Below are 26,203 nucleotides of genomic sequence, written 5' to 3' on the forward strand. Positions count from 1 at the left end.
GGCAGCTCTCTCATGCCTGCATGTAGATGTTTTCTGTGTTTTAGCTAGTTTTTCTAGTCTTATTGGAAGGGTCAGTCTGTTTTAAACTAATCTTCCATAACCTCTCCAGTGAATTTTTATTTTAAATTAGTTCATATTTAATTTGTTCAAATGTCTTTTCAACCTTCTAGGTCATTTATTTTTAATTTTCTTTCTGTGGAGGTATTTTCCCAGTGTAAAAAAATTATTTTAAATATATTAGCATGGTTATTTTATAATCTACATTTGATAATCCTAATAAATGAAATCCTTGCAGGTTTGTTTTGGCTGGTTCTTTTTCATGGTGCCGTGTTTTCTCGTGTACTGCATTTAATAGTTTGTTCTACCAGATAACATTCGTGTTTGCTGCAGTCTGGCACCCAGGAACACTACTAGTTGGGCACCACTTTATGTTTGTTTATTTGTGGTGGGGGGGTACTTATTTTTATGACGTGGATTTGGATCGTATCTCTATTTGAGTGCCCATTTGCGGTTACGAGTTCTTGTGGTTTTCTGTTTTCCCCTGCTTTGCTTATCATCAAGGCAACTTTTCTTTTAGTCCCCGAGGTCCAGACTTCTCATCATCATTACATTGAGGGGATAACTCTTTGATGTTCCAGCTTTCTGGGAGGAGAGTCTCCTGTTAGACTCTTAGGTGGTAGTTATTTTTAAATTTTTATTTTATTTATTTATTTAATTTTTGGGGGAGGAGAGCATCCTGTTAGACTCTTAGGTGGTGTTTATTTTTAAATTTTTATTTATTTATTTATTTATTTAATTCTTTTGAGATGAAGTCTCACCCTGTCGCCCAGGCTGGAGTGCAGTGGTGCCATCTCGGCTGACTATAACCTCTGCCTCCCCTGTTCAAGCAATTCTCCTGTCTCAACTTTCCAATTAGCTGGGATTACAGGCGCCCACCACCACGCCTGGCTAATTTTTGTATTAGTAGAGACGAGGTTTCACCATGTTGGCCAGGCTGGTCTCGAATTCCTGACCTCAGATGATCTGCCCGCCTCGGCGTCCCAAAGTGCTAGGATTATAAGTGTGAGCCACCATGCCTGGCCCTATTTTTGTTTTCTGTCCTTCATTTGAAATAAGCTGTAAGTGTAAAGGTCTTGTCAGAATGGCTGACCAAATATCCTCAGGGCAAAGACAGATTCAGCACTCCTTACCATCTCTGAGTTTTCTCTTTCACTTCAATTTTAGATTGGTAGTTTCTTCTCAACTCTTGGATCCTGTCAAGATGATTTTGTATTTTGCCTTGCATTTTTAGTTGTTTTCACTTATGGAATTGGTGCAAATACTTTGTTTTTCTACATTGCCTGAAACAGAACTCTCTGTTGTGTTACATATTGGAGAGCCATTCATAACACCTTCTTTTTCACTTACCATTTTCTTTCCACTACACACACATACCTACCTTTAAAAGGAGACAAATTCTACTTTTTAAACTTTGCTTTTAGAGAAAAGGTTTTGAAATGCATCTAGTGTTTTCTGTAAAGTTGAGTTTTACTTTTGGTTCAAAATTGTAATTTCTATTTGTAATATTCTTCAGTCCTATGAAGCCCTGAAATCGTTTTCAGAAGGCAGAGGTTTAGGCTACAATCAATTTATTTGGGATATTTCTATAATTTGAATAATTTATTTGTATTTAAGTCACATTTCTTTTAGTAGTGAAAAATAAGTAAAGGTGTAACAAGAAAAGCAGGGGTACCCACCTTCTATTTTTTATTCCACTCCTTAGTTTCCCATTTCCTGAGTGATTAGAATTTGGTAAATTGGTGGAATTTTTTTGTCACTTTTTATATTCATGGGATTAATTCTTCTAAATAATTTCAGAATTTATATCTTTTAAGGCATGAATACCTCAAAGACAAGGGCTTGTTTTGAGATGATTTAAAATTAGTTTCCTTTTATGAAAGATTACCTAATCAATATTAGGTGACAGAGATGTTTTCTGTTAGAGTAATATAGAACTTTAATGTTCCTTTAGTATTTAGTTTTGTAATGAATATGAAAAGTGATCATCTTACAACATGTTTTTAAATTCACTTTCTTCTTTCCTCAGAAAGTAGCAAAGGTACTAAAACCATCATTTGTTTCCTAATCTTCATGAATAATTTCTTACTGACCCTGGGTGAGAGGCTGTTTTCAAGGCCATCTTATGGTATCCACAAAGGTAGAGTTTAGACCTTGCAGTTTAGGCCTCTGTGAAAGTGCTTCTAAATTACCGAAGTGAAGAGAGCTTACACTTAATCTTTGGATAATTTCAGTTGTGGACTTTAGAATGAATCAGCTAGGGGGAAAAAGGTTCCTTATTAGAAGCATAAAACCTACTGACTCTATCTTGGCCAGTGTTCGTTTTTTTCCAGTAAGCTGTCTGCTATACAGAGGTGTATAACCCTAATGGCTTGTTGTATGCCATTAAAAGGTATTGTACACTCATAAAAGAATGACATTTTGATCAATGCTGTTAAAAGAATTACTATCTTGACACAGAAAAGCTTTCCTGCTGCAAGTTTAAAAATATGCCTTTAAAAGCTTTTTATTGAATACCTTTGCATCCCTCAGAAATGTGCCATTTTGGCATGAGGTTACTCTGAAGTATTGCACATTGTAACTTAAATGCAAAACCCCCTATTCACTTTTAGAAATACCAGAGGTATTTCCCTACCAAATGGAGCTTAAAGACTTGGTAGCATCTTAAACCACTGTTGGTGATCTAAAAATAGAATTTTTAAAAAAGAGAAAGCTGGAAACTAAATTATTCTTTTTTATTTTGTGAGTTATTGATTTTTTTGTGCTGTTTTGTTTAAACTTTGTGGTTTAATTTCCCTTTGGATTTAAGAATTTTGCCTTTCCACCCAGTTCAGAGAGAGATTTTTTCTAATCATCTGGGAATTTGTTGTCTTAAATGGTGACATGCTGGATGTGGTACTGTTTCTTTTTCTGTTATTATATTTTTGATTAGGAGTTGATGAAAACCACGTCATAATAGACACATTTCTTTCATGTTCCTTCTATACACTGCTGGTCCTTTAGAAATTTTCTTATCTATCATTGCTGTTGTTTTAGCTTTTTTCATACTTTGTAAGCCTTCTACTGTTACCTAACTTCTGACTTTTTATCTTTTGTGAAACCGAGCATTTTAGAATTCAGAATCTTGAAAACCATTTCTTACATGTGTCACTACAAAGTGATTATTTACCAGATAGATAATATTGTACTTCTTGAATCTGATTTTAATCCCACTCTAATGAACTTTTCACACATTTCAGGGTATGGACATATTTTAGGATAGATTAGCATTGATTTTATTTAGCATGTTGGCTTTATCAGTCTGGTCTACTACTTATGAAGGAGGTGTTTTTCGTGTTGCTGGTGATGGTGGTTGTGTTTTTATTATTCAGTACCCATTAAGTGTCAGGTGATTTATATATATTGATAACACTAAAATGTGTTACAGTTATGTGCCATGTTCTCTGCTAAAATACTTCCTATGGCTCAGAGAAATCATAAAACTTGGTCCAACAATGAGTAAGTTGTAGAGTTGGGATTTAAACAGGTAGTCTGCCTCTCAATAGTTGTGCTCTTCTAACTCATTTTTTAATCTTATGTAATTGTTCTAGGTAGTATTATCCCCCTTTTAACAAATAAGGGACCTGAAGCTTAGAGTTCATACTTTGCCCATGGACACACAGTATTGTACTAAGCATTTTGTGTACATTATATCATAACAACACTCATGAAAACACTAAGGTAGGTACTATTGTCCCCATTTTACATACTGGTAAATAGAAAATTGATGAGGCTAAGTAATTTATCGCAAGGTTACATTCTTGATAAGTGGCGAAGCTGAGAATACCTCAGAGATTTTCCTCATATTTACAAGTGGAATAATTGTCAGAGGTTACCTCTGATAACACTTAGTGAGGTGAATATGATTTAAACATGTGACTTTAGGAAGGAGTGTATTTGATGACTTGTCAAAAATGGCAGTTTCTAAGTTCTCAGATTTGATCACTGCCAGTTACTTACATTATTGATATAGTCATAAGTAACAGCTTTTGGAAAATTTTACACCACCACATATTTTCTGAAGAGTGAGTAAATGCATTATAAGTTTTAGAAAAGCATTCCTTATTTTATTTTATTTTATTTTATTTTTGAGATGGAGTCTGGCTCTGTCTCCCAGGCTGGAGTGCAGTGGTGCCATCTCGGCTCACTGCAAGCTCCGCCTCCCAGGTTCATGCCATTCTCCTGCCTCAGCCTCCCGAGTAGCTGGGACTACAGGTGCCTGCCATTAAGCCCAGCTAATTTTTTATATGTTTAGTGGAGATGGGGTTTCATCGTGTTAGCCAGGATGGTCTCGATCTTCTGACCTCGTGATCTGCCCGCCTCAGCCTCCCAAAGTGCTGGGATTACAGGCGTGAGTCACCACACCCAGCCTAGAAAAACATTCTTTAGTGTTGGGGATGTGGATGGGTAAGGGAGAGTGTGTATGTGTGTGTGTGTGTGCACGCGCGCGCATACACATGCTCATGCATCAGTTGGTAGGCGTAGATTAAGGTGACTATCTCAGTTTGCCCAGGCTGGAATTCCTGGATCATGGAACTTTCAGTGCTAAAACTAGGAAAGTTCTGAGTAAACCAGCGCAAGTATGTATGTATATATACACTTATATATGTATGTATGTGGGTGTGTGTATGTATGTATAATAGAGGGCTATGGGAAGTCAGGTCTTGCAGAGAGTAAAACTGCTCTGAATTCAGTGCCTAGACTGATATTTGTCTGTTTTATTAACAGGCAGCTTTAGTCTCCTGTGTTTTCCCCATTTCAGATAACCTTTTCCTGTCATCTAAGAAATTAATTTCTTTGTTAGAATCATTGCAAGTAAACTTGATAGCAGGAATGCTGTTGCTGAGGCAGCTTACACAGTGATTTGCTAAGTATAGCGTCTTCCTAAAAGGTGAAGCAGAAGTCAATTTATCTATCACTGCTAGGAACCTGTTAAACTACCTGATTTTTCCGCCTTCTTCTGAAGCCCACTATTTCTATATCTCTTTATACCTTAGCATTTAGTTGGAAGCATTTTCTAACATGTATTTTCACATCATGTTTTTATTTATTTTTATTTTTTTGCTATTTACTTATTTCTACCATAGAGTTGGAACTATTTAAAAACTATTTTTAGGCTAAGCCACATGAAATTATCAAGATTTGACTGTTTTTGATGCACAGAAATGGAATTTTATATGATTCAATGAACAGTTCAACTTTTGGTTATTTAGAAACATTATTAGGCTACTAATTTAAATTTATGTGGAGTTTTCCATTGAAACCCTGGTTAATGTTAGAGGAGAACTAGGATGAACTTTGGGCTAATAATTTCATGCTGCGTATTTGCTAAAAAAATTTTTTTTTAAAGGTATAACTTGCAGGAACCCTGAGCATTGCACAGCCATTAATATTAGTCATTTAAAATTTATCTTAAATGTTAAGACTAAATTTAATAATTTTTCTTAGAATTTTGACCTACTATGTTAATTTTAAGCTAGAGTGGGTTATGTACATGTTCATTTTTTTTTTTTTTTTTTTTTTTTTTTTTGAGATGGAGTCTGGCTCTGTCGCCCAGGCTGGAGTGCAGTGGCCAGATCTCAGCTCACTGCAAGCTCCCCCTCCTGGGTTTGCGCCATTCTCCTGCCTCAGCCTCCCGAGTAGCTGGAACTACAGGTGCCCGCCACCTCGCCCGGCTAGTTTTTTGTATTTTTTAGTAGAGACGGGGTTTCACCGTGTTAGCCAGGATGGTCTCGATCTCCTGACCTCGTGATCCACCCGTCTCGGCCTCCCAAAGTGCTGGGATTACAGGCTTGAGCCACCGCGCCCGGCGGTACATGTTCATTTTTGATTCATGTTCCTGAATCCTCCTTTCATGGGATCAGAAGTAAAATTGTTGCTGTATTGTTAATAAAAATAAATACCAACCAACAAGATAACTTCGTTTCTTTTGGGTGTTCAGTTGGAGTCAGGGTTTGCCTTTTTGGATAATTTAGGCTCCTAGAACCTAAATGAGTTAAACGAGTGACTACAAGGAGTGACTATGATTTTTTTTTTTTTTTTTTTAAAGAAACGTAGCCGCTGGACATGGTGGCTCAGGCCTATAATCCCAGCACTTTGGGAGGCCGAGGCGGGTGGTTCACCTGCGGTCAGGAGTTCGAGACCAGCCTGACCAACATGGAGAAACCCGTCTTACTAAAAATACAAAATTAGCCAGGCGTGGTGGTGCATGTCTGTAATCCAAGCTGCTCAGGAGACCGAGACAGGAGAATCACTTGAACCCAGGAGGCGGAGGTTGTGGTGAGCAGAGATTGCGCCATTGCACTCCAGCCTGGATAATAAGAGTGAAACTCCGTCTCAAATAAAAAGAAAGAAGAAAAGAAAAAAAAAGAAATGTAGCCAGTTACTATTTGTTTCAGCCTTATATGCTATTATAATTTTGAGATTCTTGTGGTATGTAAAAAATTGCACATGTGAATATGTGATAATAAAAATACTTTTTTTTTCGTCTCTTGCCCTATTAATTCCATATAGTACAACTCTTTGCCTATAAAAAGGAAAAGATTTCTTTATGGCCCCTAGTTGTGTATACAGTAGATTAAGCAGATGCTGAGAATTTTGAGTTAATACAATGACTCTTCTTTATAGAAATAGTAAGCTATCATGGAATTTTGGGTAGTTGCTGGGCGCAGTGGCTCACGCCTATAATACCAGCACTTTGGGAGGCTGAGGTGGGTGGATCACTTGAGGAGGAGTTTTAGACCAGCCTGTCCAACATGTGAAATCCCATCTCTATTAAAAATACAAAATTGGCTGGATGTGGTGGCACACACCTGTAATCCCAGCTACTTGGGAAGCTAAGGCAGGAGAATCGCTGAACCGGGGAGGCAGAAGTTGCAGTGAGCTGAGATAGCGCCACTGCACTTCAGCCTGAGCAACAGAGTGAGATTCTGCACCACCCCCACCGCCTCCCACCCCAAAAAAAAAGAATTTTGGGTAACAAACTGTAGCTTTAAGACTTGTATCTCTTAAAGTCTAAAAGTGACCTTGGAGACAGATGTATATTTTAACAGTGCATTGAAAAATTGGAGTTGATTCTTTTTTCTATCATGATCTTTCTTATATACTTTTGGCAAGTGTATATGTCTGTCATTCTGCCTCTGTCATCAGTATCAAACGTTTTGACTGTTCCTTATTATTGAAGTATTATACTCAATCTTATGTATTTTTCACAAACTACTTTGTGACTATTAAAGAGTAATATGCATGAGTTGTGGTTTGGTAGATCTTTTCAGGAACAAATGGGGCTATTTAAAAAATACTTTCATGACTGGGCCTGGTGACTCACACTTCTAATCACAGCATTTTGGGAGGCCAAGGCAGGCGGATTGAGCCCAGGAATTCAAGACCAGACTGGACACCATAGCCAGATCCTGTTTCTGCAAAGAGTATTCAAAAAAATTAGCCAGGTATGGTAGCACACACCTATAGTCCCTGATACTCAGGCAGGAGGATTGCTTGAGTCCAGGGATTTGAGGCTGCAGTGAGCTATGATTTTACAATTGCATTCCAGCTGGGTGACAGAATAAGACCCTGTCTCTAAATACACCCCCCCACACACACACACATAACCCCAAAAAAACCTCTCTTAAGTCTTTGGAATGTTATTATAAACTCCATTATGAAATAATAGACCTAAATGTAGTGAAACATGTTCCATTGCTCTAGTATGTCTAACTTGAATTGATCCTTAAACAGTTTTGCTTGGAAAGCTGAAAAACAAGTGTGAAGCTTGATCAAATGGGAATCTGAACTATAACTTTTCTTAGAGACTAAATTCTTGGGGCAGTTGACTAGAGGACATGATATTTCTTGATCACAAAGCTTTTTTGATCACAAAGATTCACATATTGTAAATGTATAGTTTGATGAATTTTTATAACCTAAAGATACCTATGTAACTAGCACCTTGATCAAGAAACAAAACATAACTGCTACTCTTAGTGCTTGTATCTAAACTAAACATCGGGCTCTATCCACCTAGCTAAATTTTAGTTGAGTATTATGTAATTATTTAGACTTAAAAACTGTGTGAAGAGCAAGACTACTTAGTATTTATGCAAAATATCCAGGTAGTTACATTATTTTTACCTTTGGCATACTAACTATGGCATACGACTATTCAATTTAATTCTACAGAATTTTAAATGTCTAGTGTTTCATTAGTTGACTTTGTGATTGCTGAAAAAAGACCTAGACTGTTTTCTGAGTGCTATCCTGATTTTTCTGATTAACTACATTGCTTGGACAGTGACTGACATTCAAAGCTGATTTGACTGGCTCCTTAAGTTTCTCTGTTTTGAGCTTCTGGGATTACAAAACTCAATCATATGCGGATAATTTGCCATTCATACTGACAGTTCTGTCAGGTCAGATGGCGTGATTATCATGCATGCTGCAAGAGCATTGTTATTGCTAGGTGTTTGGTTTTCTTCTTTTCACCCCTTCTTGAAATCCAGGTAGAAGCTGTGCTCTCTGAAGGCGTAAAGCTAGAACGTCAGTCTGACACTTCCACTTGGCTTTAGTTTCTCTGTTGAGTTTCCATCCATGTGTGCTGAGCTGTTCCAGTCACAGCCCCAAACTCAGTGTTTTTTAGTAATGTTTTGTCAGAGAAAGGTCTGTCCTCTTTGGTGAGATTGAAATAAGTAATACACTCTCGACAGTATTGGCAAGTGGCTTTCACCGTCCATGGCAGATCTAATGAGCTACATCTGCCTGCTTGGAAAATTCAGCATTCAGTGGTCTGAAAGGATCCCTGGAATATGGACTTTAGTGCCTGCATGCACTAAAACAACAACAACAACAGGAACAACACAAACTTACAAATATACTATAAATTGCTTTGTAAGCTATTTTGTAACCTAACATTCAAAGGTTTTTAGTTTCGACTGCAATAATTAGTTTTTGCAGAAACCTGGGAAAATGAATGATATGAACTATTTGACAAAACTAGTTTTGCATAAGACAATGAATTTATGATATGCTTGTTCTGCAAAGTCAGTTGTACATTCATATTTAAGAGTAAGGAAATTATACAAAACTGCATTCTACAGTGTCGATTATGTACATTAATCTTTTCTGGGGCCGTCACCTTCTTTCTGCCTATACAACTAGGCATACCATGAAATGGGAATAAATTGTGATGCATGTAAGTATATAAAGAGTATGCTAGATTTGTGGTTCAGTAGACCATCTAGTATATAAGCACAGTTATTCCTAAGGATCAGGGTTTCAACTTCACTTATTTCTGTTATTCCAATATGGACAGTGATCTCTTATATTTATAATGCTCATGTAGAAAAGTAACTAGACTATTTTGTCTGAGTTCATGTGAGGTAAGTGTTCCATCTCAAAGTTGAATGAAACCCTGTTTATGGTATCTTATTAATCTAATTAAACTGCTTTAATGTATCAGTTTCAAGAAAGTTTTCTCTTGAAATGGCTTGATTATTCAGGGAGACATTTGGGGGTTATATAGGTGATTCTTTTTATATCAACTATAAGAATGGCTCAAGCAAAACATTTCCTGACATTTGTAAGCAAAACTGCCTACCTTTGAAAGCCAGTTTTTGCCTTCCTGTGAAAAAAGGGGACTGTCATTGCCCTTGAGAAAGAAGATGTAGGTACAAAGAAGTACAAACAGAGACAAGTCCTTCAATAGCATTGCACAGATTAGTGTATTCACTATTGGGCGTTGTAATCGTTATTGCTATAAAATAGAACAAATGGAGCTTGTCTGCTAGCATGTGAACTTTCCTCATTTGCAAGTAGATACCAGTTCTTTGACTTTAATATGAGAATCTAGATTCAAGAAGGCATGAATCTGATAGAGCTCTTGTGGTGCGTGGACTGATTTAGGGCATACAGAGAATCTGCAAACAATGCAGAACAAGAGTAAAAAAAATGAGCCTCTAAAACAGGATCAGGATAGGAATGTCTTCCTTGTGCATACTTTTTCTCTAGTAAGGAGCTTGTAAGTTAACATCAGAATGACATTCCGTATTTATAATTGGAATATGTTTGTTGTAAATTAGTTGATGAGTAAAGTAAGAAACAAAAGGAGTGGAAAATTGTGACTTTTCCAAGAACAGAATCTGTAAAAAGCTAAGGTAGAGAGAAAAACAAGGAGGACAGTAGTAGAATTAAGGGATCTTCACTAAGATCATAAGTTGCATAAACCCCCTTGTTTTTTTCCGGTACCTCTTCTCATTGTCTTCTTTGTGACCCAATTTCTTTTTTTCTTTTTTTTTTTTTTAATTTTCAGATGGAGTCTTGCTCTGTCGCCCAGACTGGAGTGCAGTGGTGTGATCTCAGCTAACTGCAACCTCCACCTCCCGGGTTCGAGTGATTCTCCTGCCTCAGCCTCTGAGTATCTGGGATTACAGGTGTGCGCCACCACGCCCAGTGAATTTTTTGTATTTTTATTAGAGACAGGGTTTCACCGTGTTAGCCAGGATGGTCTCAGTCTTCTGACCTCATGATCCACCCGCCTCTGCCTCCCAAAGTGCTGGGATTACAGATGTGAGCCACTGTGCCTGGCTGTGACCCAATGTTTTTACAAATTTTCATTGAGATATAATTCATATGCCATATAATTCACCCATCTGAAACATATAGTGCAGTGATTTTTTGGTCTGTTCACAGAGTTGTGCAATCATCACTACAATCAGTTTTTTAAAAAATGTATTACCCCAAAAAGAAACCCTAAACTCATTAGCAGTCACTCTTTATTCTCCCTAAAATGCTCCAGCCCTAGGCAACCACTAATCCATGTGATCCAAGTTTTAAAAGTTGTTGGTTTGAAATTCCCTGCTGTCTTCCAAGGACATTCTACTTCAAACCATTTGATTGATTACACAGGTGCAATCAGAAAACTGGCTACTCTTTTTGTTGAGACAAGTCTTGTAAATCAAAGGGAGTGACACATAACTGCATTCTTAGATATATATAATTATATATAGCTTCTTAAACATGCTTTTCAAAAGGTTATTTTTTATCATAGATACAGACTTGTTAAATATGCCCCCTCCCTCATCCCTGACTCTGATCCTTAACTTAAAGATTCTGAATATTGATTGTGTGAGTCTTAGAGTTTTTGGAGTAAGAGATTCTGATTCATTCTGACGGCACTCACAAGACACTAATGTATAACTCAGAAAACAAATTATTCAATATAATATAAAATGTATTTGCCCAGGGGATTGAACACTGTATCCTCTAAACAGCACATTCTCTTCCTATAAGTAAGCCATAGGGTAAGCCAAAATATTATCAGTAAATTGTCTTGTACATTTGGAACCAGAACTAAGGGGCTAGTTATATGATTAAAACAGTGAAAGGCTCTACTGTCTTACAATCAGATTGTGATAGGCAGAATATTGGCCCCTCTAACAACCTTCATGTCCTAATCCCCATGATCTGATTATATAGCAAGAAGAACTTTGTAGATGTGATTAAGTCAGGGACCTTTAGTTGGGGAGATGATGGTGGGTTATCTGGGTAGGCCTAATCTAATCACATGGGTCCTTAAAATTGAAGAACCTTTTTGTGATGAAAAGGAGATGAAACTATGGAAGAACCAGAGAAGCATCAGCTTGAGAAGGACTCAACTGATTATTGCTGGCTTTGAAGACAGGAAGGAGCCATGAGCCAGGGAATGCTGGTGGCCTCCAGAAGCTGGAAAAGGAAAAGAAGTAGATTGTGCTCTAGCCCCTTCAGAAAGGAATGCAGCACTGTGACACCTTGATCTCACTTCAGTGGACTCGTTTCAGACTTCTGAGCCAAAACACTGTAAGATAATAAATGTATGTTGTTTTAAGTCACTAAATTTGTGTTAATTTGTTACAGCAGCAGTAGAAAACGGATGAACAAACCTCTAGATTTCCTCCTGCGTGAATCCAGTTGGTGAGTCTCAGGCAAGCACAACCTCTTAGAACAGTGCATGAGGGAGCCTTTCCTATGTTTGCTTCGATGGCTGTCTTTTCTCTGTATCTCAAGTGCCTTTCCTAAAGCCCTTTCTTAAGTAACTTATTTATTAAAACACATTTAATAAAAACACAGACTTAAGAGTTAGATGGATCTAGGTTTGAATTCTGGCTCTGCCATTTTACTAACTGGATATCTTTAGACAGATGACTTAATATTCTAAGCCTTGTTTTTTTTTACGGGCAAAATGGGACTGATACCTACATTTCAAGGTTGCTTTGAGGATAAAGTGAGATTATATATGTAAAGTAGCACAATGCCTTATGTATAGTGAGCACCTAATAAATGATAACTGTTATTCTCTCTTAAAGGCTAAAAGTGGAGTTTGTCAATGGCATGCATTCTAACTCTTGATCAGATATAAATATACTAAGAAATATTGGTACAGCTATTGTGTTTAGGGGAATATTCTACAGAATTCTCCTCATAACCCTCTGGCTGTTGACATTGAGCCTTCTTACCCAAAGGCTTGTTTTTTGAAGCTTTAATGAGTAGGTTACAACCACCTTTGGTTTATGGTGCAATATGTTACACCTTTTAATACTCCCTTTCTTCTTAGTGCTAATGTGCAAGAGAATACATTAAGGAAAACCTGGAATTCTGTTTCTACAATTAAAAAATTCCCTAATAACTGGAATTTTTCTTCAATTTTTAAAATCCCTAATGCCCGGCAAACAGCTGACACATAATAGGCAGCAATGAATGTTTATGGAACTGAACTAAACTTAGTTCTAAGCAGTTATTCTTTCACAACCTGTTTTGAATTCATCACTTTTGTTACCCTTAGTTTTCTTGCCTAGCTTATTGCAGCAGCTTTTAAACTGCTGTTCTTTCTGTACCTTGTCTTTTCCCTCTTTGATATGGTTTAGCTGGGTCCCCACTTAGATCTCATTTTGAATTCCCATGGGTTGTGGGAGAGACCCAGTGGGAGGTGGTTGAATCATGGGGACCGGCCTTTCTTGTGCTGTTCTCATGATGGCGAATGAGTCTCACAAGATCTGACAGTTTTAAAAAATAGCTTCTCTGCACAGTCTCTCTTCTCTTGTCTGCCACCATGTGAGACGTGCCTTTTACCTTCCGCCATGGTTGTAAGGCCTTCCCAGCCATGTAGAAATGTAAGTCCATTAAACCTTTCTTTTGTAAATTGCCCAGTCTCGGGTATGTCTTCATTGGCAGCATGCAAATGGATCAATTGATCTTCCACAGTGCCACCCACCTAGGCAAAGACTACTGTACGTTATATCCTCTCCTACCTACTCCTCTTTGTATCTGTTCCATTGCATATCGCGTAATGGCCTTATTGTTTAACCCACTGCTTCCCAACTTTTTATGGCATGATACACTTAGACAGTGATATTTGTGTGACACACTGGGGTAGCAGGACAGCCACCTTGTGGCTAGAGGTTTTGACCTCAAGGGCTGATGAGATCACTATCTCAGTACACCTGTCACCCAATTTAGGCACACTAATATGCCTTGGCATGCCTGTTGGGAAGGTCTGTTTAATCTAGCATTTGAAACTAATTGTGATGGGAATTCATTCTGTCTTTTACATAGATATTTAATGAGCACCTACTGTGTGCCTTATAAGTTCTAGGGGAAGGAATTAGGAGGACTAAGGAATTAAGAGGTTCTATAGGCACCCTCACTTCCAGGCAGATAGATGTGTAATGGCCTCCAAATAGGCCTTCTGTACTCCTCTCCTACCTCTGCTCCTGTCTTTGACTGTTCTGAATAACCTGCACTTCCTTCATCATCATCTGCTACAGTTAAAATATGGTAGTTTTATATGTCGTATTCTTTTTCATTTCCTTATACCACTAACACATTTAGTTTATTGCCCTCTAAAAAGCATTGTTTCTTTCTTTATGTTCTTATTTCATTACTTCCTATCTTGTATTTATCATTTTTCCCTTATGTACCTATTGTTCCTATCATGTTTATTACTACTTACCAAAGTATTTACCCTGCTTCCTCTCCTAACAACTTTATCATATAAATTCTGAGAAATATTTAATACTTACACAATATAAAATAATATTCATTGTGCAGATCTATTATCAGGTAATAACAAATGTCTTTTGAACTGATACTTGGACCAGGTATTATTCTAATAGCTTTACATATATTTTATATATGTAATCTTCATAATAGCCCTGTAAGTCTAAAGTATTATTATGTTTCCATCTAACAAACTGAGACATAGATAAGTAACTTGCCAAAAGTTATATAGCTATTAAGTATCGATGATGTGATTGAAATGTAATCGGTTAGTACAAGCAATCTTGATATATCAGCTCATGCTGATAACCATTCTGTTACACTGTGCTGTGACAAAATAATTTATATATGGGTGAGCAGACCAGGAGGTATTAATACTTAATACTAAACATTCCCTCTAAGGTGAGATAGGCTATTTTATAGGGGTGAAAGAAATTGTAGTCCTAAGCAACATACAATCTAGAGGGCATGATAATACACAATCAACAAATGCTCAGTATTATAAAAATCAAAAGGTAGTGAGAATATTATTTGTGGATCATCTACTATATGAGCCAAGAAGTGAACTGAGTGTTTCACATATATTATCTCATTGAAGCCTTGCAATAACACTTGAGTAGTTGCTTTTATTTCTATTTTATACATGAGGAAAAATTATCTCAAATAGATTCAGTGACTTGCCCTAGAGTTACTAAGCTAGGAAATGGCAGAGCTGAAGTTAGAACTTTGTCATGTCTCCCCTGTTTTCTATTCATTGTGCTGTACTGCCTCTCTGACAATAGGATGTCCTGGCAGAAGGGCAGGACAAGTAAAGCAAGCTATTGCTAGAATGTAGTTAGAGCTGTGCTTAATTTGGGAAAACAGTTTTGTGACGATGTTAATTTGCCCTTCAAATTAGTGTTTGAGGAAGGAGCATAGCCAGTATTCTGAAATAAACCCAGTAAAAGCAACATTCATTGTTGCTAAACATTACCTTGTGATCGTGGCTTTCTCTTTGTGCTTCAGCTGTATCTTCTACAACATATATGTGGCTAATAGGCATCTATAGCCAAAGATGTTTTATGATGTTAGGAGCAGTGTTTGGACTCTGGAAGTACTACATAAATACTATTTTTTAGTTCCTAGTCTCAACACTGACATCTGACTTCACCATGTTTTATCTTTATAGCATCACACTCTTACTTTGCTTTGTCTCTCTTCTTCTTCTGACACTGACAAAGAGATCTGTTCTTAGAGAACTGACTCTGAAGGTGACAACTCTTCGTTGTATCTCAGTGGCTTAGGCTCCACATGCAGTTTCTTCTCTGTCTTTAATTAAACTTGTTTTTTCAATGTTGTAGCTGGGAGCACTGTGTTGACACAACTCACTCTTGTAAAGAACAGATTAAAATGTCAGTGTTCTAATGTTCTCATCTGTGGGAAAAAGAAAATATTTGGGATATTTTATTTATAACTTTTAAAAGACTCCTTGGTGGAGAAAGATTACTTGTGAGATGGAAAACCATTTGACAGTTAAAGGGACAGAGCTCTCTAATATTAGTATAACAAAAAACAGAGAAAAATATGAAAGCTTACTAAGACTATTTCCTTTGGATTTAGAACACATCCTTCTCTCCATTCCTTCTTAATTTTCACTTCATTGTGTCTTTTAATTCCCTAGTGTTTTGCTTAATCCTTCCAGATGCTGTGCATGCAGAGTATTGACAGTTTCCGCAAAGGCAGTTAGTCAGTCATTACAGTAAACACATATATCACGCGGAAGAGGACTACTAGTCAAGGGAAATGGAGTTGGTATATTGAGCCTTTAATCTTCAAATCTTAAGTCTGAATGTATCTATTTTTACAATGAATCATTAACATTTGTTAGTTGTTTGTTGGTAAATAGGCCAACAAATTCAACATGCCACAGTTTGAGACCCTTTTTTGACTATAAGGCATTCACAGAGTATAAATCACATAATTTAGCACTGTGTGCCAATTTTAGAAGTCATAGTAAAGAGATGAGCTTGCTGCAGATTGATAAGGTAGAGACTTAGTAATAGACACAAAGACTTTAAGGGCATTTACAATGTATTTGGAGTGTTTGTACATGTCTATATTCATTGATTGTCTAATCCTCACAACCCTATGAGTAGATAAGATTATCTCCATTTTACAGATGAGAAAACTGAGGCCTACAAATGTAAAGGGATTTGTCCAAGGCAACCCAAAAAGTGGAGAGGTAGGACTTGAATCCAGGGAATCTGGTTCTGTAAACTATTCTATTAGACAGTTTCTGAAAGTTTATTAACTTTTGGTGCTGTACAGTTGGGAGCTTTTACTCTCTGGTGGTATTGTTAACCAACATGTTAATATTGGGTAGATGAAGAAGATAAACATTAAAATAACAAGGGAATTTCTTTATGTTCATACATTAATAGTAGGTGGTGACCAGGCAAAATGCCTGGTCTTCTTTGAGTATATCTTAATTAGTAAAGGAATTATGAACTGTTCTCGTTTGCCCATATAAAGGCAAAAGGCAGCTTTCTAGAAAGGCACACATTAGTATTTCAAGTGCCCACTCCAAACTCCTGGTTTTGGAAGTTAGCTGCCCTCTAGCAGAGCATCTCCCTTTCATACCTTATTTAGAGATTTGCCTGGTTTGAGTTGTCCCCTGGGTTAACAGCTGTGGAATCTGAGTTTCTTTGGCATTGCTCCCTTCTATGTAAATTACAGATGTTCTCTAATGCCCTTTTGGACTGCTTTTGGAAAAAGAGGAAAGAGAAAAAGCTTTTTTCTCTTTAAAGGGATCTATCTTGGGTTCCAAGTAGGAGGAAATACATTTACTGAGTTTTTCCCCTTTATGTTTCTCTTCAATCTTTAAAAGTACTTTCTGCAGCCCTGGTGCTATGGGATCAATTTGTTGGCAAGGGTTATTCAAACATGAGCAGAATTTGTGTCCTCTTTAGATTAAAGCACTAAAGCCAACAATAACAATTTTCGTGTGGGAACCAGTGCTTGATATCCAAGTCAGGCTATAGTTGGTGGTCTGTAATTTACTCTAGAATAAAAATATGCATTTGAGGGAAGAGAAGGTCTTTTCCTAGGTTTTTGTTTATTTGGCTTCAGTTTTATGCTTTTTGTGACTTATTAAAAACCTACTGTTTTTAAATAGAAGTTGTTCTAGAGGTGTTTTTTTGCCTTTTGATTTGGAAGGTTTAAGGTTGAGTACTGGAAATGAGACATATAATAAAGTTCTTTAAAAAATTAACATTTATATTATGATATAACTTATAAACAAGCAAACAAATCTCAAGAATATAACTCAATGAATTTTTGCATATATGTAATTCAGTTCTTTCTTCTTCACTTCCATTTTGATTAACTTTTACTCTTTTTTTTTTTTTTGAGACGGAGTCTCGCTCTGTCGCCCAGGCTGGAGTGTAGTGGCGTGATCTCAGCTCACTGCAAGCTCCGCCTCCTGGGTTCACGCCATTCTCCTGCCTCAGCCTCCTGAGTAGCTGGGACTACAGGTGCTTGCCACCACGCCCGGCTAATTTTTTGTATTTTTAGTAGAGACAGGGCTTTACCACATTAGCCAGGATGGTCTCAATCTCCCGACCTCGTGATCCACCCACCTCGGCCTCCTAAAGTGCTGGGATTAGTGAGCCACCGTGCCGGGCCCCAACTTTTACTCTTTTAACCCCCATTGTTGGAGAGAAATATTACATTATTGTGAAGACTGCTACTTAGTTTATACTTTTGGATTTCAACCTCATTTGGACCCCACCCAATACTGTGTGCAGTTACTTCAAACCTTTTTCACTATCTCCAGGACTTCTTTCTTTTGTTCATTCTTTTTGTCTTATTTTATTTTATTTTATTTTATTTATTTTTTTGAGATAAGATCTCACTTTGTCACCTAGGCTGGAGTGCAGTGACTCGATCATGGCTCACTGCTGCCTTAACCTTCCTGGCTTAGATGATTTTCCCACCCTCAGCCTCCCAAGAAGCTAGGACTACAGGCATATGCCATAATACCTGCCTAATTTTTTTTTCTTTTTTCTTTTTTTCTTTTTTTTTGAGACCAAGTTTCGCTCTTGTCCAAGCTGAAGTGCAATGGTGTGATCTCGGCTCACCGCAAACTCTGCCTCCCAGGTTCAAGCAGTTCTCCTGCCTTAGCCTCTCGAGTAGCTGGGATTACAGGCCTGTGCCACCACACCCGGCTACTTTTGTGTTTTTAGTAGAGGTGGAGTTTCTCCATGTTGGTCAGGCTGGTCTTGAACTGCCAACCTCAGGTGATCCACCCACCTTGGCTTCCCAAAGTGCTGAGATTAACAGGCATGAGCCACTGCCCCCAGCCTTTTTTTTTTTTTTTTTTGATCGTGTTTCGCCGTGTTGCCTAGGCTGATATCCAACTCCTGGGTTCAAGCAATCCACCTGCCTCGGCTTCCCGAAGTGCTGGGATTACATGGGATTACATATATGCGCCACCACACCCAGCCTCCAGTGCTTCTTTGTTACTCTTTTCCTGTTAGCTTTTACGACATAGCTTACCTCTTACTTCACCAAGAAAGTAGAGGCATTCTGAGGCCGGGCGCAGTGGCTCAAGCCTGTAATCCCAGCACTTTGGGAGGCCGAGACGGGCGGATCACGAGGTCGGTAGATCGAGACCATAACACAGTGAAACCCCGTCTCTACTAAAAAATATATATATACAAAAAACTAGCAGGGCGAGGTGGCGAGCGCCTGTAGTCCCAGCTACTCGGGAGGCTGAGGCAGGAGAATGGCGTAAACCCAGGAGACGGAGCTTGCAGTGAGCTGAGATCCAGCCACTGCACTCCAGCCTGGGTGACAGAGCGAGACTCCATCTCAAAAAAAAAAAAAAAAAAAAAAAAATAGAGCTTTCTGGAGGGAACTCCCTTTGCTCCTGCTTGGCACCCTTGTCACTCCTCAATATTTAGGAACAGTACCCATAACTATCCTTCTTTTCCTTTCTCCTGTTAAAGCTATGCTCTCATACCCTTCTGTCTTCTCAGTGACTGACATTATCTGTTTATCACTTTTCCCCATTAGCCTCTGTATTGACTTATTTTTCTCAGGATATATGCGTGATTGAGACTTCTCAGTTAAAAAATAAAAACAAAATAATATAAAATTTGCCTTTGAATCTGTGCCACCGTTACTATCCCCGGCATTCTCCTTCACTTCAAAGTTAAGCTTCCTAACTCTCACTATTTTTACTTCCTCATCTCTCATTGGCTCTTGTTCAGCTATAGGTTGGATTCCCCCTACCCCCAACCTTTCTCCACTGAAACTGCTTTTGCAAAAATCACGTGACCTTTGCCAAATCCAGTATATACCTTTTTGTCCTTAACTTCCTTGATATTATTCCTCTGATTTTTCTTTCTTCCTCTGTAATCCTCAGAATCCTTTTGAGAGTTCCAGTTACTTTGCCTATCTCTTATATGTAGGAGTTTTCCAGAATTTTATCTTCATCTGGCTTTACTTCTATCTTATGCTTCTTGTAAGCAATCTGGTCCACATACACAAGGTTTTAGTTACTGCCTCTTCCTCCTATGTCATGATGCTTACTAACTATTCTGAAACTCACTTTTGATCTCCAACTTAATAGAACCAACTTTTCATCTGACAGTTTTGTGTTTGGATGTGTTGTAGGCATATATGAAAAACTGACATCGTTATCTTTCCTCAGCATGTCCCTATTCCAAAACTAACCTGTTTCCCTTGTTGTATTCTCTGTCCTGGTTGGTGACACCTTCTTCGCCAGTCACTAAGCTCTTGGGGGGTACAGAGCTACAAAGACATTATGAAATAAAGTCCTTACCCTCAATCGCAGAGACTAATGGGGGAGACAGACACATGAACAGACAATTACACTACATTAGGATGTAGTAAATACAATGATAAAGGTATGCACTATGTATATTTGTAACACAAAAAAGGACATTAAACTCAAATTGTGGATTGAAGAAAAGTTTAGGAGAAGGTGATGCCCAAGTGGAGTCCTCAGAAATAGGGTCCATGATTCCTCCCTTTCCCCTTTTTTTCCCTCCACTATTTGCTGAATCCCATTAATTCTTAACTCTTAATATCTTCCAAGTTTGTCCCATCTTTTCCATCATATCTCTTACTGCTTTAGTTCAGGCATCGTGGGATTACTTCAGCAATTTCCTAATGCCCTTCCTTTCTCCATTCTCATGATTTCCCCCTGATCTGTTATCCACATTGATATTACAGTAGTCTTTATTTTGTACAAAACTGATCATGTCCTTCACAGGTTAAATCTTTAGCAGCTTTCCATTGTTTTAGAAATATTACTCTTCAGTTACATTTCTAACTAAAACGACCATTTCTAAGTGGTCCCTTTGAGTGCTGGCCCTGCCTCTTGCTTCATCTCATTGTTAGTTAGTGTTGTTGTTGTTTTAAGGGCTTTATTGAGATAAGATTCCTATGCCATACACCATTCATTTAAAGGGCACAATTCATGGCTGGGAGCAGTGGCCCACACCTGTAATCCCAGCACTTTGGGAGGCTGTGGTGGGTGGATCACTTGAGCCCAGGAGTTTGAGACCAGCCTGGACAACATGGTGAAATCACATCTCTACAAAAAATACAAAAATTAGCCAGGTGTGGTGGTGTGTGCCTGTAGTTCCAGCTACGTAGGAGGCTGAGGTGGGAGGATCGTTTGAGCCAAGGTGGTCGAGGCTACAGTGAGCCAAGATCACACTATTGCACTCCAGCCTGGGTAACAGAGCAAGACTCTGTCTCAAAAAATTTTTTTAAGTTTACAATTCAGTGGTTTTTAATATATTCACAGAATTGTCCAGCCATCACCAGAATCCACTTTAGAATACTTTCATCACCACAGAAAGAAGTCTCACCAACCATACCCATTAGCAGTCACTCCCCATGTCACCCCACTTCACCCCTAGGCAACTAGTAAGCTACTTTTTATTTCTATAGATTTGCCTATTCTGGGCATTTCATATAAATAGAATCATGCAACATGTAGTCTTCACTTAGCATAATGTTTTCAAGATTCGTCCATGTTGTAGCATGTATTAGTACTTCCTTTTAATTGCTGCATAATATTTCATTCTATGAATATATTACATTTTATTTATCTATTCAGTACATTTGAGTGGTTTCTACCTTTTGGCTCTTATGAATAACGTTACTGTGAAATTCATCTGAAAGTTTTTGTTTACATGTATAGTTTTTAGCTCTTGGGTATAGACATAGGAGTAGAATTGCCAGGTTATGTGGTAACTCTATGTTTAACTTCTTGAAGAACTGCCAGACATTTTTCCAAAGCAGATGTACAATTTTACTTCCTCACCAGCAGTGTATAAGGGTTCCACTTATCCCACATCCTTGACAACACTTCTTTTTCTTTTCCTTTTTTTTTTAATATAGGCCATGCTAATGACTGTGAAGTAGTATATCATGGTGATTTTGATTTGATTTTCCCTGATGACTAAGCATATTGAGCTTTTTTTTGTTGTTTTTTTTTGTTTTTTTTTTTTTGAGATGGAGTCTCTGTTGCCCAGGCTGGAGTGCAGTGTTGCCATCTCGGCTCACTGCACCCTCCGCCTCTCCAGTTCAAGCGATTCTCCTGCCTCAGCCTCCAGAGTAGCTGGAATTACAGGCACCCACCAGCCCCACCTGGCTAATTTTTGTATTTTTACCATGTTGTTTTGCCGTGTTGGCCAGGCCGGTCTGGAATTTCTGACCTCAGGTGATCCACCCCCACCTTGCCCTCCCAAAATGCTGGAATTACAGGCGTGAGCCACCATGCCCGGCCTGAGCATTTTTTTTTTAATGTGCGTGTTGAGCATTTGTATATCCTCTTTGAAGAAAAGAGTTTCGCTCTGTCACCCATACTGGAGTATAGTGGCACACTCTTGGCTCACTACAACCTTCATCTCCTAGGTCCAAGTGATTCTGCTGCCTCAGCTTCCCGAGTAGCTGGGATTATAGATGCCTACCACCACACCTGGCTAATTTTTGTAGTTTTTTAGCAGAGACGGGGTTTCACCATGTTGACTAGGCTTGTCTCGAACTCCTGGTCTCAAGTAATCCGCCAGCGTCGGCCTCCCAAAGTGCTGGGATTACAGGTGTGAGCCACTGCGCCTGGCCAAAAATTCAGTTTTTAAAAAAAACTATCAAGTTATAGCAGTTCTTTATATGTTCTGTATACTAGTTTTTAATCAGATATATAATTTGCAAATATTTTTTCTCTATCTGTGAGGGTATCTTTTCTTTTTCTTGGTAGTATCCTTTGAGGCATAAAGGATTTTAATATTGATGAATCCCAAAATACTAGTCATTTCTTTTGTACTATGTGATTTTGGTCTCACAGCTAAGAAACCATTGCCCAACAGAAGGTTACAAATTTTACACCTATATATTCTACTAAGAGTTTTATACTTGTAGTTCCTTATATTTAGATCTATGATCTATTTGGAATCAATTTTTGTGTGTGGTGTGAGGAAGGAGCCTAACTTCATTCTTCTGCAAGTAGATACTCAGCTGCTCCAGGGCTATTTGTTGAAGACTATTTATCCCCCATTGAATTATCTTGGCACTTTTGTTAAAATATATATATATATATGTGTATATATATATGTGTGTGTATATATATATCCATTGACCATAAATGTAAAGGATTATTTATAGACTCTCAATTTTATTCACTTGATCTATATGTCTGTCCTTACAGTAGTACCACTTTATTACTGTATCTTGTAGTAAGTTTTGAAATTGGAAGATGTGAATCCTTAGATTTTGTTGTTTCTTAGGATAGTTTTGGCTTTTCTGGGTTGCTTTCATTTCCCATACAAATTTTAGGATAAGTTTCTAAATTTCTAGGAAAAAGGTAGCTGGGATTTTGTGTTTTTGTTTTTGTTTTTTTTTTTAAACGGAGTCTTGCTCTGTTGCCCAGGCTGGAGTGCAGTGGAGCGATCTCAGCTCACTGCGAGCTCTGCCTCCCAGGTTCATGCCATTCTCATGCCTCAGCCTCCCGAGTAGCTGGGACCACAGCTGCCCACCACCATGCCCGGCTAATTTTTTGTATTTTTAGTAGAGATGGGTTTTCTTTTTTTTTTTTTTTTTTTTTTTGAGACGGAGTCTCGCTGTGTCACCCAGGCTGGAGTGCAGTGGCGCGATCTCGGCTCACTGCAAGCTCCGCCTCCCGGGTTTACGCCATTCTCCTGCCTCAGCCTCCGAGTAGCTGGGACTACAGGCGCCCGCCACCACGCCCGGCTAGTTTTTTGTATTTTTAGTAGAGACAGGGTTTCACCATGTTAGCCAGGATGGTCTCGATCTCCTGACTTCGTGATCCACCCGCCTCGGCCTCCCAAAGTGCTGGGATTACAGGCTTGAGCCACCGCGCCCGGCCTGTAGAGATGGGTTTTCACCATGTTAGCCAGGATGGTCTTGATCTCCTGACTTCGTGATCCGCCCACCTCAGCCTCCCAAAGTGCTAGGATTACAGGCGTGAGCCACTGCGCCCGGCCAAGTAGCTGAGATTTTTATACAGATTGAGTTAAAATCATAGATCAATTTGAAGAGCATTTTCATCTTAATATTAAGTGACCTAATCCACAAACATCAGATGCCTTTTCATTTATTTAGATTTTCTTTGTTGTTGTTGTTTTCAACAATATTTTGTAGTTTTCTGGTATTTTTGTTTTTGGTTTTGAGACAGGGTCTTACTCTGTCATCTAGGCTGGAGTTCAGTGGCACAATCATGGTTCATTGCAGCCTTGAACTCCCAGGCTCCAGCGATTCTCCTGCCTCGTCCTTCCAAATAGCTGGGAATACAGGCCCATGCCACCACATCCAGCTAATTAAAAAAAATAATAACAAAATTGTAGAGATAGGATCCTACTATGTTGCCCAGACTGGTCTTAAACTCCTGGACTCAAGCGATCCTCCCACCTTGGCCTCCCAAAGTGCTCAGATTATAGGCCTGAGCCACCGTGCCTGGCCTGTAGTTTTCATTGTATAAGTTTTAAAATCTTTTGTTAAATTTATTTCAAAATATTTTATTCTTTTTGATGGTATTGTAAATGGAATTACAATATAATTAATTTCCTTTTTGGACTCTTCATTTCAAGTTTATGGAAATACAATTGATTTTTGTATGTTGATCTTGTATAATGCAACCTTGCTGAAGTGACTTATTAGATCTAATAGGTGTTTAGTGTATTCTTTAGGATTTTTTGATATCCAATAAGATCGTATAATCTGCATGGAGGGATAGTTTTATATTTTGCTTCCAACCTACATGTGTATTACTTCATTTTCTTGCGTAATTTCCCTGGCTAGAGCTTCTGGTACAGTGTTAAATGCAAATGGTGAGAGTGATCTTCCTTGCCTTTTTTGCTTTTCTTAGGGGGAATTCATTCAGTCTTTCACCAATATGTAAAATGTTAGCTGTATGTTTTTCTGAGTCTTTTTTCCTGATGAAGTTCTCTACTACTAGTTTGTTGAATGTATTTTATCGTGAAAGGGTCCTAGATTTTGAGAAATGCTTTTTCTATTTCTATTTAGATGATCATGTGGAGTTTGCCCTTTATTCTATTGAGGTGGTGTTTTACATGAATTGATTTTCAGATGTTGAGTCATTCTTATATTCCTGGGATATCTCTCACTTGGTCATCAGGTATAGTCCTTTTTGTGTGCTTCTGGATTGGACTTTCTAGTATTTGTAAAGGATTTTTGTATCTATATTAGCAAGAGGTATTAGCGTGTAGTTTCTTTTGTGTGATGTCTTTGTATGATGTTGTTATCATGGTAATATTGGCCTCTTACAATGAGTTGGGACATGTTCTCTGCTCATGAGTTTTGGAAGAGTTTGTGAAGACTTAGTATTACTTTTTTTTTTTTTTTCCAAAGTTGTGGTAGAATTTCCAGGTTAAGTCATCTGAACCTGGGCTTGTAAGAAGTTTTTAAGTTACTAATTAAGTTTCTTGTTATACGTAGCTATTTGATGTTCTATGTTTTTCTTAATCCAGTTTCCAGAAGGAATAGTTTGTGTCTTTCTAGGGATTTTTCCATTTCATTCAAATTATCTAATTAGTTGGTATATAATTATTCATAGTATTTCCTTCTAATCCTTTCTGTTTCTGTATGGTCAATAGTGATGCATCATCTTTCATTCCTGATTTTAGTAACTTAAGTCCCCTGTCATTTTTGTTTTTGTTGTTGTCATGGTGGTGGTGGGTTCTGTTTTTGTTTTGTGGGGTTTTTTGTTTTGTTTTGTTTTGGTTTGGTTTTTTGTTGTCGTTGTTTTGTTTTTGCTATGGACTCTCACTCTGTCACCTAGGCTGGAGTGTAGTGGTACAATCATGGCTCACTGCAACCTCTGCCTCCCAGGCTCAAGGGATCCTCCCATGTCAACCTCCCAAGCAGCTGGGACCACAGGCCAACGCCACCACACCTGGCTAATTTTTTGTTTTTTTTTTTTTAATAGAGACAGGATTTCGCCATGTTGCTCAGTCTGGTCTCGAACTTAGGAGCTCAGGCGATCCACCTGCCTCAGCCTCCCAAAATGCTGGGATTATAGGCATGAGCCACCGTGCCCCACCTCCTGTTTTGTTTTTTTCCTGGTCAGTCTAGCTGAAGTTTTGCCAATTTTGTTGCTCCTCTTAAAGAAGCAACCTTTGGTTTTGTTAATTTTGTCCGATTTTTTTCTATTTCTATTAATTTGGTTAATTTTTAATCTTTTTTATTTCATTTTTTTTTGCTTGCTTTAGGTTTAGTTTCCTCTTTTTTCTTGAGTCTTAATGCAGAAGTTTGACTTACTGATTTGAGATCTTTTTTCTTATTTAATATAGGCTTCATAGCTATATACTTAGTATGTTTTAGTTATATCCCATACATTTTGCTCTTTTTTTCATTTTTCTTAAAGTATTTTCTAATTTCTTTTGTTATTTTGTTTTTAATTAATTGCCTAAGAGTATGTTGTTATTTTGCATGTATTTGCAGATTTCCCAAGTTTGCTTCTGTTACCTGTTTCTAATTTCAATTTACTGTATATGACTTCAGTCGTTTTAAATTTATTGAGACTTAT

General features: G+C 38.0%; 1 protein-coding gene across 1 annotated transcript in view; it reads left to right on the forward strand.

The window, feature by feature from the left end:
- The window catches only part of PMFBP1 (polyamine modulated factor 1 binding protein 1), a 532,821-nt gene that overhangs the window by 24,281 nt on the left and 482,337 nt on the right, over positions 1–26,203 (forward strand). Inside the window, exons 2-3 of the mRNA XM_074027855.1 lie at positions 10,400–10,520; positions 11,983–12,039. The gene's annotated coding sequence lies outside the window, so the exon portion shown is untranslated. The remainder of the gene's footprint in view (positions 1–10,399; positions 10,521–11,982; positions 12,040–26,203) is intronic.

The sequence above is a fragment of the Macaca fascicularis genome, chromosome 20 (genome assembly GCF_037993035.2).
Source record: "Macaca fascicularis isolate 582-1 chromosome 20, T2T-MFA8v1.1".
Lineage (NCBI taxonomy): Eukaryota > Metazoa > Chordata > Mammalia > Primates > Cercopithecidae > Macaca > Macaca fascicularis.